Source organism: Balaenoptera physalus (genome assembly GCF_965194825.1).
Source record: "Balaenoptera physalus genome assembly, chromosome: 3".
Classification (NCBI taxonomy): Eukaryota; Metazoa; Chordata; class Mammalia; order Artiodactyla; family Balaenopteridae; genus Balaenoptera; species Balaenoptera physalus.
This window is the reverse complement of record NC_138890.1, coordinates 151,967,693-151,979,961: the sequence shown is the minus strand read 5'-3', so window position 1 is coordinate 151,979,961 and position 12,269 is coordinate 151,967,693. Positions and strand designations below refer to the sequence as shown.

The 12,269-nt window shown below is 33.5% G+C and overlaps 1 long non-coding RNA gene across 1 annotated transcript in view; it reads left to right on the top strand.

Annotated features, from left to right (window-relative positions):
* The window catches only part of LOC309656898, a 35,614-nt gene extending 23,656 nt beyond the window's left edge, over nt 1-11,958 (top strand). The window contains exon 3 of the long non-coding RNA XR_014261593.1: nt 562-11,958. This is a non-coding gene — a long non-coding RNA (uncharacterized lncRNA). The remainder of the gene's footprint in view (nt 1-561) is intronic.
* The last annotated feature ends 311 nt before the right edge of the window (nt 11,959-12,269 follow it).

Sequence of the window (12,269 nt, the reverse complement as noted above, 5' to 3'; positions counted from 1 at the left end):
AGTTTTCTTCTGAGTGAAATTCACATGCATGTCTTTTCAAATGATTTCAGAGAAAACAATAAACCTTGTCAATACAGTGCAATTGATTCCAGTTGCCTGTTATTATTTTATAAGAATGGCCCATCTCCGAAGAAATTATCAAATCGACCATGAAGAAATCCACACTGACATTAATATTGGCATTAGAACAGCAGAAAATAATGTACTCTGCTCATTTTCAGTTGGATAGACACAGCCTTAGACAACAGACAAACATTTTCAGTAAATAGTATGGTGAGTTAATTTCCTTTGAATCCTTTATGAAGACAAGGGATTTATCACGAATGGAGTTCCCATTATGAGTCATGTTCTTTACCAATTCTCAATGCAGTCTTTGCTAGGTTTGAAGTATACATGAGCCAAATATACTCCTTTATTGGTTGCAGTATGCCTGCTTACACTCTCGTCATCAGAATATGGATGGGATCATGTAGAAAACTGAACAACCTATTTTTGGACTTTCAGCTTAAGTACTTTAGTAGAAGCCACTCTGATAAATGATTTTATCTCTCATTTTCATAGGTTCATAGGTTCATGCTTAGCCTTCAAGGGTGAAGGCAACTGCCAATCAAGGAATATACCCACATCCATTAGAAGTATAGATATAAAGGAAGAGAGGAGATACCCACCCAAAGAGCAGCCTGAGGAGTAGAAAAAAGAAACAAAGTAATAACCAAAGAAATTGAACATGTCTCTATGCCTTTCCATTTATTCTCACTTTATTCTTTATACTTAAAACCCATATGCTACAATATGACATTATTGTGTTTCTGAAGATTCCATTTTTCCATCTAGATATAAGGCTCCCTCAGGCTGGCTACAGATTTAGGGAGGAAGTCTTACATGTCCCCTAAAGTAAAGGTCCTTATCTCAGTGTAAGAGAGTCATCTCACTTTCTAAAATTGTTTGCAAAATAGTGTAAACATGCATTTATCTGAGGGGAGGATTCATAGCTCTCATCAAGTCCTTATCCAATCTATAAAAACAACTACAACATTAAATAATATTAAAGATTACTGTTGTACTTTCTTTGTGTTTGTTTGTTTGTTTCCTGCTTCCTGTCATATTTCTTTCACTGCTAAGAATTTCTGCAGCACTATGGAAGTACTTGCCTTTGAACTTAACCTGAAAGTCCAGTGCAACTTCACTCTTCCTCCACTCCAAATCTTTGCTTTCAGAAAATTCTTGTATCGCTGAAAAGATGTCACGTGATGTGATCATTCCAATTTAAAAGTGCTTTTTTCTCTGACAAAGGTAATTTCCTCTTTTTCAGATGACAAGTTCCTCATATTGTCCAATATTTATTTATCCACCCTAGACGTCAATCACATTTCTTCAAGTTCCCCATGATCCCAGCTATGAAACTTTCTGCATTCCCTCAAGCCTCATCAATTCTACCTAGGCCTTAATGCAACTTGTTGAAATTCACCTTCTCCTTTCTTCTTTACCAATACATTCTTCAAAATTTATAACAATCAAAATGTCAAAGAGAATGAGTCCAACTGTAGCAGTAGTGGAGGAAGGCACAATTAAGTCTCAGATTAGTCTGGGAAAGGCATTTCTAAATACTAATTATATATATATATATTTATATGTGTATATATATATCTCAGAAAGAAAAATAAGAATATATTTTAATATATATTTTTAAACTTATGAATTAAAAAAATTAAATTTAATGACAAAATACAAACTAAGAAAAATATTGGTAACATTAGAGTAGATACAGTGCTAATAACCTCAATATAAAATTAGTTCTTATAAATCAATAGCCCATGAAAATATGCCTAAGAAATATCCCAAAAGAAAATGTATAAAAAACATGAACAGTTAATTCAGATACAAAAAAAGTACAAAGTTATATTTGTGTTGAGCAAAGATAGTTTGAAAGCCTAACCTATAAGCAAAATTAGTAGGTAATCTAAATGAAAAAGAATAGGAAGTTAGTAAAAACAAAAAACAAAACCAAACAAAAACAAAAAACAAAAAAAACTTTGATACCCACATACCACTAAACACCATACAATTTCAAAGTCATTTAAAAATGCATCTAATAATCTAGAAAATACTTATATTATTATTTAAAGCAGCAGGTTATAAAACATTACTGCATAGCACCTTTATTTTAAAGCTGTATCTATACACAAATCTGGAAATATATAAACCAAAATGTTAACTTCTTTTATTCTCAATGATAGAATTCCAACTGACTAATTTTCTCTGGGATTATATCATTCTATAATTTCTAAATTTTCTAAGGAAAAAATTAGGTTTGTATGTTAGACATAAAAGAAGCAGAAAAAATAAATGTTATTTTAAAATAGATTACAAAAAGATGATTGAAAAAATCTATGATTGAAAAAAATTATTTTTAAATGGGAAATATTGTTGTTATACTAACTTATAAAGTCTACAGCTAGCAATAGAAAAATACTAAGGTACACCTTCTTGTTCTAAAGCCAGTGCTCCTTACAGATTTATGTAAACCTAAAAGGCTTCTGCTCAAAGTAGCTTATCACTATAAGAAAAGCAGTGATTTAATTTTAAAACTCTTCTCCATTAATCATAAATATTAGAATCCTGGGGAAAAAAATGACATGTAATTTTGAAAATTTGATTATCTTTGAAAAAGATAATCAGTTTTCTCTAATAAAATAAAAAGTAATTGACTGACTTTATAATTTTTTGCATAAAGATAAAAATACAAGAGGAATGAGAAAGAGCCTTGTAAACTGCAAAATCAGTGCACACTTATTTTATTAGTTATACTATGATATTTAAGTGGAATATTTTCTTCTTTTGTTACCTAGGACCTCAGATAGTTAATAACTCTCAAATAATAAATCAATGCCCTAAATGCTGTAGACTTACTGCATACTTTCTGTTTGGAATTACTTTCTTGAAAATAAGTTACTTTCTTTTAAAAATAAACTGTCAACTTTTAAAATTAAAAAGAATGTATTTTCTGGCGTTTAAAAAAATGCAATGCTTGGCACTTTTGATTGATTAGATAGACAGATGATAGATAGATGATAGATAGATATAGATGTGACACGAATTCATATATGTATATGCATGCATGTTCACATTCTCTGCCAAAATAAACAAGTTAAAAAATCTGAAAAATAGGTTGAAGATAATTGAAAAGAGAATGCTTCACTCCTTACCAAAAAAATGACGGATCTAGCACCAAGACACAGATATCCATTTTCTTGAACCTCTAAAAGTTAGTTGATAACCAGAGCTTTGTTTTTCCCAGAAATCTTACTTCCTCCTGATGTTCCAAGAACGTGATCATTTCCCACACTTCTAGAGAATCTATGCTTTTCACAAGCTTTGCTGAAACTCCTCTAGTGGTATGAGCAAAATGACTGACATAGCTTGAGAAAGAATGCACAAAAATCACTAGTGTGAGGTTGGCCATGTCTTCCTGCGGGAACAGTCAGAACGTCGCCCAGCTCTAATAGAAAAGAAGGAAATAGAGAACATACATCTGGGCAAAGAGCAAATGATGGTAGCAATTGTACCCTCAGAGATGAAGGGATTAAAACCAGCAGTGCCATTACTCAAAAACACCCATCAAAATCATGAATGCTAAGAAATCCCAAAGAAATTAAGAAAATCTAAATATCTTCCCAAAGGGGCACATAATTTTAGTGATAGGAAAACATTTATACTTCATTACTCTTTTAAAGAATCCTGCTAGCAAAAGACATCAATATTTGTTTGAAAATAGGATGAAAGCCATATTTGGCAGGAGCACATGTGAAATCTTTCCAGAATGTATTTTTGTTCTCAATGGAACAACAAAACTTGATTTTTCTCCAATTTTAGAAAGGCATACACATATTTATATATGTACATGTTTGTGTCAAAGCAAATGAAAAGTGTAACTTTAACAGGTAGTCCTCCCTCCTCCCTCACTCAAGTCATTCTTTTCCCCTGACCAACACGCGTAAACACAATCAGTAAAGACTTAGACAGTTATGATAGCTGTATTGATGCTTTGAAGGACTGTTTGTGTGTGTGTGTGAGAGAGAGAGAGAGGAAAACTTTGTCAGGTGGCTTTTTTAAAATGTGCTTATATAAATGATATGTATCTATGAAAATATATAGTTTATAAATATTATCATGTTATCTCAACTGTCTGCAACTTACTTATGCTCAGAAATATGTCTTTGGGAACTTTCCATTTTGGGTACATATACGTGTTCCTTTTAACTATACAGAAGGTCCATTACATAATACTAGTCGATATTTATTGAACACTTAGTATGTGCAAGACACTTTTGGTGGTTTACTTGTATTGTTTCCTCTAATTCCCACAAATGAGTTAGATGCTCTTATCATCTCCATTTTACAGATGAGAAAATAGAGTCACAGAAAAGTTCAGCTATTTCCCCAAGTTCACACTGCAGGGAAACAGCAGAGCTAGGTTTTTAATCCAGATGGGCTGATTCTTCTCTCAGTATTCGACATCATCCTTTATAAATGCCTAAGATTTTTTAAAGATATACCCTCATTAGTAGACAATTAGCTAATTGCATATTTTAAAAAAATAAAAATATACATTGCTACAGTAAACTTCTTTGTCTTAACCCTTTATGTACACAAATGAGGACCTCCTGACGTATACACTTAGAATTGCAATTCCTAGTGGAAGGTTACTTGCATAGGTCGTTCTTTAGAACTTAGTTTAAACTAGAGCCTAGAGGTTAAGACCCCTCAGCTGTAAAATCAGACAGACCTAGATTCAAATCTGTTTGTCTACTTAGGGGTTTTGGGGAAAAGGTCTCTCTGAACATGTTTATTCATATGTGAAATGAGTATACTGACAGTACCGCTCTCAAAATTTTACTAGAGATTAAATAAGTTAATGCACACAAAGAGCTTAATCTAGTGCTTAGTACATAGTGAGTATTCATGATCATTATCAACTTCAGTGGGAAACCTTCTGTGAATCCCACGTCTATTCCCATTTCATCCTGCAGTAGCTTATAACCCATACATTATTCCTCCCCATTATATTGTAAGCAATCACTTCTTTTTCTGTCTCTCTCTCTCTCTCTTTGGATTTCAAGCTTACTGATAGAAGGCACTATAGTTTCTATCTGTATCAGAAATACTGGAAGGTACCTAGTACCATTCATGTTTTATGAATGAACGATTAATGGAGGTGCAGAAAATAGATTCCTAAACTCCTTCTAATTCTTCCCCATCTTTTTGGCTATCAATCTAAAATCTCTTAATAATACTGATTTCTTTACATTCCTCCCATCGAAGCATACCTAATTTTCCTTTGTTATATTATTTCATGGGGCAATGTAATTAAAAAAAAAAAACTAAAGAAAATGAATTTTAACGGGCTGAAGTCTCTCTGAAATATATAGCTGGGCCAAAGCCAAAACAACCAAAAATATTTGACACAGTATTCTGATCTGACCAAGATATGACAACCACACAGGCTCCTGCAGGCCACAAAGTAAAAATGTGGTCTCAGCTCTCAGATTTAGTTATTCACATTGATCAAAATAAGTGGAGAATGAGAAATTTCCATTTCACTCTGTGTTGTATAGACACAGCATGAAGTTGTTGCAGTTTGTTTTATTCTGTTTGCCTGGAGGAAAAGTCGCTTTGCTGTTTTAATAATACATTGAGACGGTTTAATGACAGATGGGGTTTCAGAACTCTTAATCAGCTTGCCACATTACTGGGGTAAACTGAGCCTGTGCAGCCATAACAAAGATGAAGAGAAATGTCACCTAACTTACAGTGAACATGCTAACAGAACTTATCATATGCTTTCAAATTCTGTTTCATTAATTCTGCAAGTTTTTTCCATCCTCTTTTCCTGTCTCTCTACTTTTTACTCTTACTTCGTTCACTTGATTCTACCTCTGTGTGTTCATAACTGACTCCAACCCCTATATTTGGAAATTTTGCTTTCATTTGAATAGGAATTTGGGATTCATTCTTAGTAAGGTCAAACGAAAAAAATATCTGCAGCTGAATATGTCTGCTGGCCAAAGTACAAAAGTGAAATGAAACGTAGGGAAAGTATCCAAAATGAGAATGAAAAGAAATACATGAGTGCAGGGAATTGGAAGTGGTCTGGGTTTCATCTGTCTGATCTGTGTAATTTCTCCCTTTTACCACTGTTTTCATCATCCTGTATATGTATGTTGCATAATTTGTTATAAGAAAACTGTGAGACAATTTAAAGGATGCAGTAGAGAGTTAGGGGTTGAGTTCAGTTCTCACATTCATTTTCTGTACTGGGCAGTAAAGGGTTCAGGTCACAGAACCTAGAGAGAGCATTCATCCAGAGTGTGATAATGGGATGTGGAGAGACAAAGCATAAAAGAACAAGAAACAGAGTTCTGTCCCTGACCAGATGCAAACTTGGAAAGAAGCTCTGACAGCTTCTGCCAAAAGAGCAATACTGTAAGGCACAGGCGAATGTCCAAATGGCCCAAACAGTCAGCCCCAATCCTACCACCATGTACCCAAAACACCCATTAAAGGTTGGTGCACAGCAGCATTGATCCTGTGCCCACTGTGATGTGCTCCAACTCTAGTTCCAAACAGCAGCATGATTATTTCTGACTCCCCTCTTACGACTACACTAATGAATTGTTCCTTTAGCTGTCATGTAAGATTTTGAAAGAAATAATCGGCTTACTATAGGAGAGAGAAATATTAAAATTGCATCTTCAGTGTCATAGAAAAACCCCCCCATGTCATAATCAAAGTTCCAAAACAAAGATATAATTAGTTGGAGCTCTAGTGGAAAATATGTGTATGTATAATAAAGTTCTTACATTAAGTCTAGTGCCTTAGCGCTGTAGAATTGGTAAAACTCTCAGCTGTAGGAGATGCCTCTATCTTGGCTTTATCAAGATGCTCTTCTCATTCAAGTTTCCTGGATTTTTTGCATCACCGTATAGTCAGTATCTATGACCAATACCAATCCATAACATACTTGACATTTCCTTATATTTGTGCTGATAAATATTTTCATAGAGGTCTTAGTATATCTTATGGTCATTGTTCACTTTTGCAAACCTCATGTAGAATCTGCATTTTTTTAAACCTCTGTGGCTCTAAGCACAGTTACTCCTAATTTGATACACCCACAGCCAAAATGCATTGTGGTTCATTAATTTGCAATTGGTGTTGGGTAAGTGCTCTCAGTAACTTATTACTTGGACAGGGTTGCTTACTGAGTTGCATTCCAACTACCCCAAAGTAATTGATTGTACTTAGTTCTTGGATAGTCCTCTAAAATAGCTTCCCAAATTGGCACTAAGATGTTATATACACATCTCTAGGTCAATGAGGTATGGTTTGCTAAAGCATTTATTCAGCCTCGTAATCATCTACAAATCACTTACTGAACACACACTTGTGGAGAGGCACTGGGAAAGTCCTGGGGCTATAAAGACATAGTTTATTCACAATCTGATGGAGAGAGAGATAAATGTGTAAACTAATGTGCATAACATGTGATAGATACTGTAAAAGGGATACAGCAGAAGAAAAAGGGAGTCGTCAAGTCTACTTGGAAAAAGGGAATAGTCATTTCTACAGTTCAAGAATTCCTGGTATACCATCAAAAGAATATCAGATGCAGCTAAAATGTGTGTCATTAAACTAATATATCGAATAATGGACAAAATAGGATATTCAGTGAGCTCTCTACAATTCTGCCCTTCTTTCTATTCAGAAATAAAAAGTGAATTCATAGTTTGCAAAATGTTGATCTCGATCAGGAAAATAAGGAAAAATATTTGTTTCCTAGTATCTCTTCTAGAAACTCCCACAATCTTCTCGCCTTGGGTTGTGTTTTAGCTCCTGTCAGAATATAGTAAAGTCAGTCTTTCCAGTGAATAGTTAATGGCTGTGATCACCTCAGAAGAAAGTCAGGGAAATGTATGCATTTTGTACATTTCACCTGCAGAATTATATTTAGGGGATTAATTTTTGTATATTCTATTCTCCTTTGAAGTTACTCTTTTAAAAAGCATATTTTCAAATTCTTTAATCAATATAAAAATTTTAAAAATTATACATTAACTATTCTCTGTGAAATACATCTTGGTGCTACAGCCCCTCATGTTTAATCCTTCAAACAAATTCAAGATAAAATTGTAGAACTATAGTATTAATTGCAAATGTTTTCTATAAAAAGCTTTTGATGATTTTCATGTTTTCAGATATGCAAATTCCATTTTGAGGTATCTTTTTTGTTTTCAAAGTAGTCATCAATAGAAGTCATTCTTAGTTGTCAGACACGCAAAGATTAGTAACAGAACATTTGTTAGCTGATTCATAGGATTCTCGAGTTGAGATTGAGGTGATTATTTATTGTATAAAATCTCTAAAAGCATGAAATTCTCTTTCCTACTCTTATCTTCCTGAAGTCTATGAAAATTGATCAGTCGGAATACTTCACATTCTACTTCCTCTAAAACATAAAATCAATCAATAAATATTAGGTAGAACTTGTCTTTATTGCAGACATTTTATAATCCAATCTTAAGAATAAGAATTTTGATCTACAGATGATGATAATACCTAATGCATGGTCATTTGTTTCATAACAGTAGGAACACAAGAATTATTTGACCTATATGGTCAAATGAAGTTTTTGAAACCATTAAATAATGCCTGCACTTTAGTAGAAATCATAGGAAGGCATTTGAAAGAATATAATCACTCATCATGCTTTCCCCCAGGACAACCACTATTTTCTCATCCACACACAAAAAAAGCATGAACAAAAGCACCAAGAAAATTTCGATTACTATCACTTTCATAGCAATGAACACTATTATGATGTAACAAAAAAAGATAGTGAACAAATCACAACACACATAAATGCTCAAATTTTTGCAAATCTCTTTTGTCCATTAAAGTTAATAAATAAATTTTTTTCATAGTAATAATAGTTACAGACATTGCATAAAGTTAAAATGTCCATCAAAAAGAAATGTCACCACTGATAACATGCATATGTTGTGTATGTTTTGTATATTTCTCAGGCTTAGAAAATGCCATTGAGATTGTGGGGAAAACAGGGCTGACACTGGGAGTGATCAAATGAAACAAAACCAAGCAAATAAGTAAACCTGGTTAGTCACAAAGGCAGTGGGAGCAGCAGGGACTGAACTGGAGGCAGCGAAAGATGTGCTTTTTAATCTTACCTCCTACTTCCCCACAGGAAATATGTTGATTCTTGGTGCAGTCGGTTCCCATAAGAACTCGAAGGAGCCCTGATGATTTCTTTACTCTCCAGGAACTACTATAATAATATTTTTTAATTATTACAAAGCTTCCACCCAGATGCTCAGGGTGCTATATCAACAATTAAAACATCATCATCGTAAACAATAATAATTAAAAACACATAAAGAGCACAGCACAAAACAGCCACAGAACACTGAGCACAAGCCGTGTTGAAGGGAGAAGGGTCCTTTTGCAGTGCTCCTTGTCATGTGATGTTGCGTAGCCATTTTCTGAAGTTCAAAACCATAAGCAGTTCTAAAAGCATCATCAGTTTACTAACTACAAAATGCCTACAGGTTGATCTATGGAACATGGCTCTCATACTTGGGAGAATTACCTAGTATCCATTGTCTCCTTTAAAATCAGAACTTTCAAAAAATAATGTAATGCCAATTAGAATGAGGAAAGAACCTGCCAACAGAGCTTCTGACAGAATAGAGAATCTTGGCAGGATTTTAATAATTCTGTCTCCTGTTTCATGTTCCTCTGGTTGTGATGATCAGTAAGTTGCTTAACCCATTTACGGTTTTATTTCAGCATCTGTGAACAAGGAGTAGAATTGTTTCTGGCACTAGAGAAATTGCTTTAAGTTGTGCAAACTAAAGATTCTATTTCTCCACCAAGTAATTCACATAACCCTCCCCACAAACCTGATGTTTAACCAGGAATACCAGCTCTCTGATTTGAAATACGTATTTTTTAAAAATTTATTTTAAGGAAATAATTCAGAGACATCTTCTTTATAGAAATGCCAAATATGTTTTTAATACAATTAACTTTTTATTGAAGTCTTTTCTACACACTACAACATGAGCAAAGTATACATGTTTAGCTTGATAAATGATCAGGAAGTGAGCATACCTATATAACCACCACTCTGCTAAATAAATGGAACAATTCCAGCCTCACAGAAACCTCCCTTCTGTCTGCTCAAGTTACTACCTTACTTCCAAAAGGTAACTAGTAGGCTACCTTCTATGGCCATCTCTTTGTACTACCTGGTTTTGATCTGTATGGAAATAGATCTCTACTGTGCCTAGTCTTTTACGACTCTTCTTTTGCTCCACGTTACGTTTGTGAAATTCATCCACTATGCTGTGTGTAGCAGCAGTGCCTCCACCGACATTACTGTTTGGCATCACTTAGTGTGAATATGCCACAATTGACTTGGTCATACCAGGTTTTCGGCTGCTCTTATGAACATTCCCATACATGTCATTGAGTGTACGCAGGTTTTCATTTCTGTTAGGTACACACCCATGGTAGAATTGCCTGGTCATAGAATTTGTGCACCCAAACGTTCTGCTTTAGTAGATATTTCCATTCAGTTTTCCAAAGAGGTTGGCTCGTTTTACATAACCACCATCTGAATGGAAGAGTTCTAGTTGCTCAATATCCTTATCAAGAATTTTAATTTTCAGCTTTTAAATTTTTTAACTTCATTTTAAGTTAATTCATTCGGTTTCATTTTTCATATTACCTCATTAGGGTTTTAATTTGAATTTCTGATGACAAATGATATTGAGCAATTCAGTATATGCATATTGGACATTTGAATATCTTCTTCTGCGAAATGCCTCTTCAATAATTTTGCCCATTACTTTTAAACTGAGTTGTCTGTATTTTCCTTAATGATTTTAAGAAACTTTTTGCATACTCCTGATATGAGTCCTTTTTCAGTATTACCAACATGTTCTTCCACTCTGTGGTTTGTCTTTTCTCTTTCTTACTGGTGACTTTTAATGAACATAAGCAATCAATTTTAATAAAGTCCACTTTAGAAGTCTTACTTTTAGAGCAAAGGGTTTTGGTAGCCAACTCAAGAAGTATTTATCAACTCTCAAACCATAGACATTCTCCATTGTTATTTTTCAGAAGACACATAGTTTTACCTTTGCATTTAGATTTACAGTTCACGGAGACATGATTTCTTTTTTAATCATTTGAAGTAAGCCTCAATATTAACTTTTATTTCCCATATGATGTCCAGTTGACCTAGAACCATTTACTGCAAACAACATCTTTTTTCCTATTGCACAGAAGGGGAACTTTATCATAATTCAAGTAACTATAATGAGGTTCTGTGTGTTGCTTTATTTATCTATTCTTACTTCATTAAATTCTGAATAATTCCTGAATTAATAGTTTTATAAGTCTAGATATTTGGCAATGTCAGATTCCCCACTTTATTATTTTTCAAGATTGTCATTTCTATTCTAGTCTTTTGCCTTTCCATATATAATTTAGATTCAGCTTGTCAGTTTCCACCAAAAAATTTTGATTGGAATTCCATTAAATGTATAGATCTATTAGAGTATATTTGACATTATTACAATATTGAATCTTAAAAACCATGAATATGGTACCTCTCTCCATTTATTAAGTCTTCTCTAATTTCTCTCATGTCTAGCAGTTGTCTGTAGAGAATTTATATATGTTGTGTCAAATTTATTCCTGGTATATGATGTATTTTAAAGCTATTCTAAAAGTTATAAGTATATAATTTTTATTTTCCAAATTTTTCTTATATTTAGAAATAAATCTAATGTTTATGTTAATATTGTATACAGAAACGTTGTTGAATTTATCAATTTTACTAGTTTTTCTAAATTATATCATATGCAAATAATGCCAATTTTTTTTCTTCTCTTCCAATACTTTTCCTATTTATTTATTTAACCCCATTTCACTGGCCAAGATCCCCAGAAAAATGATGAATAGAGGTGGTGATAGTGGCATTCTTATCTCATTTGTCTCAAAGGGCAGCTTTCAATATTTAACCACTAAATAGGATGTTTGCTAGAGGTTTTCTTGATATCTTTTATCAAATTGAGGAAGTTCCCTTCTATTCCTAACTGCTAAGAGTTTTTATCATGAAAAGGTGTTGGACTTTATCAAATACCTTTTCTGCATCTATTTTAATGACCATATATTTTTCTCCT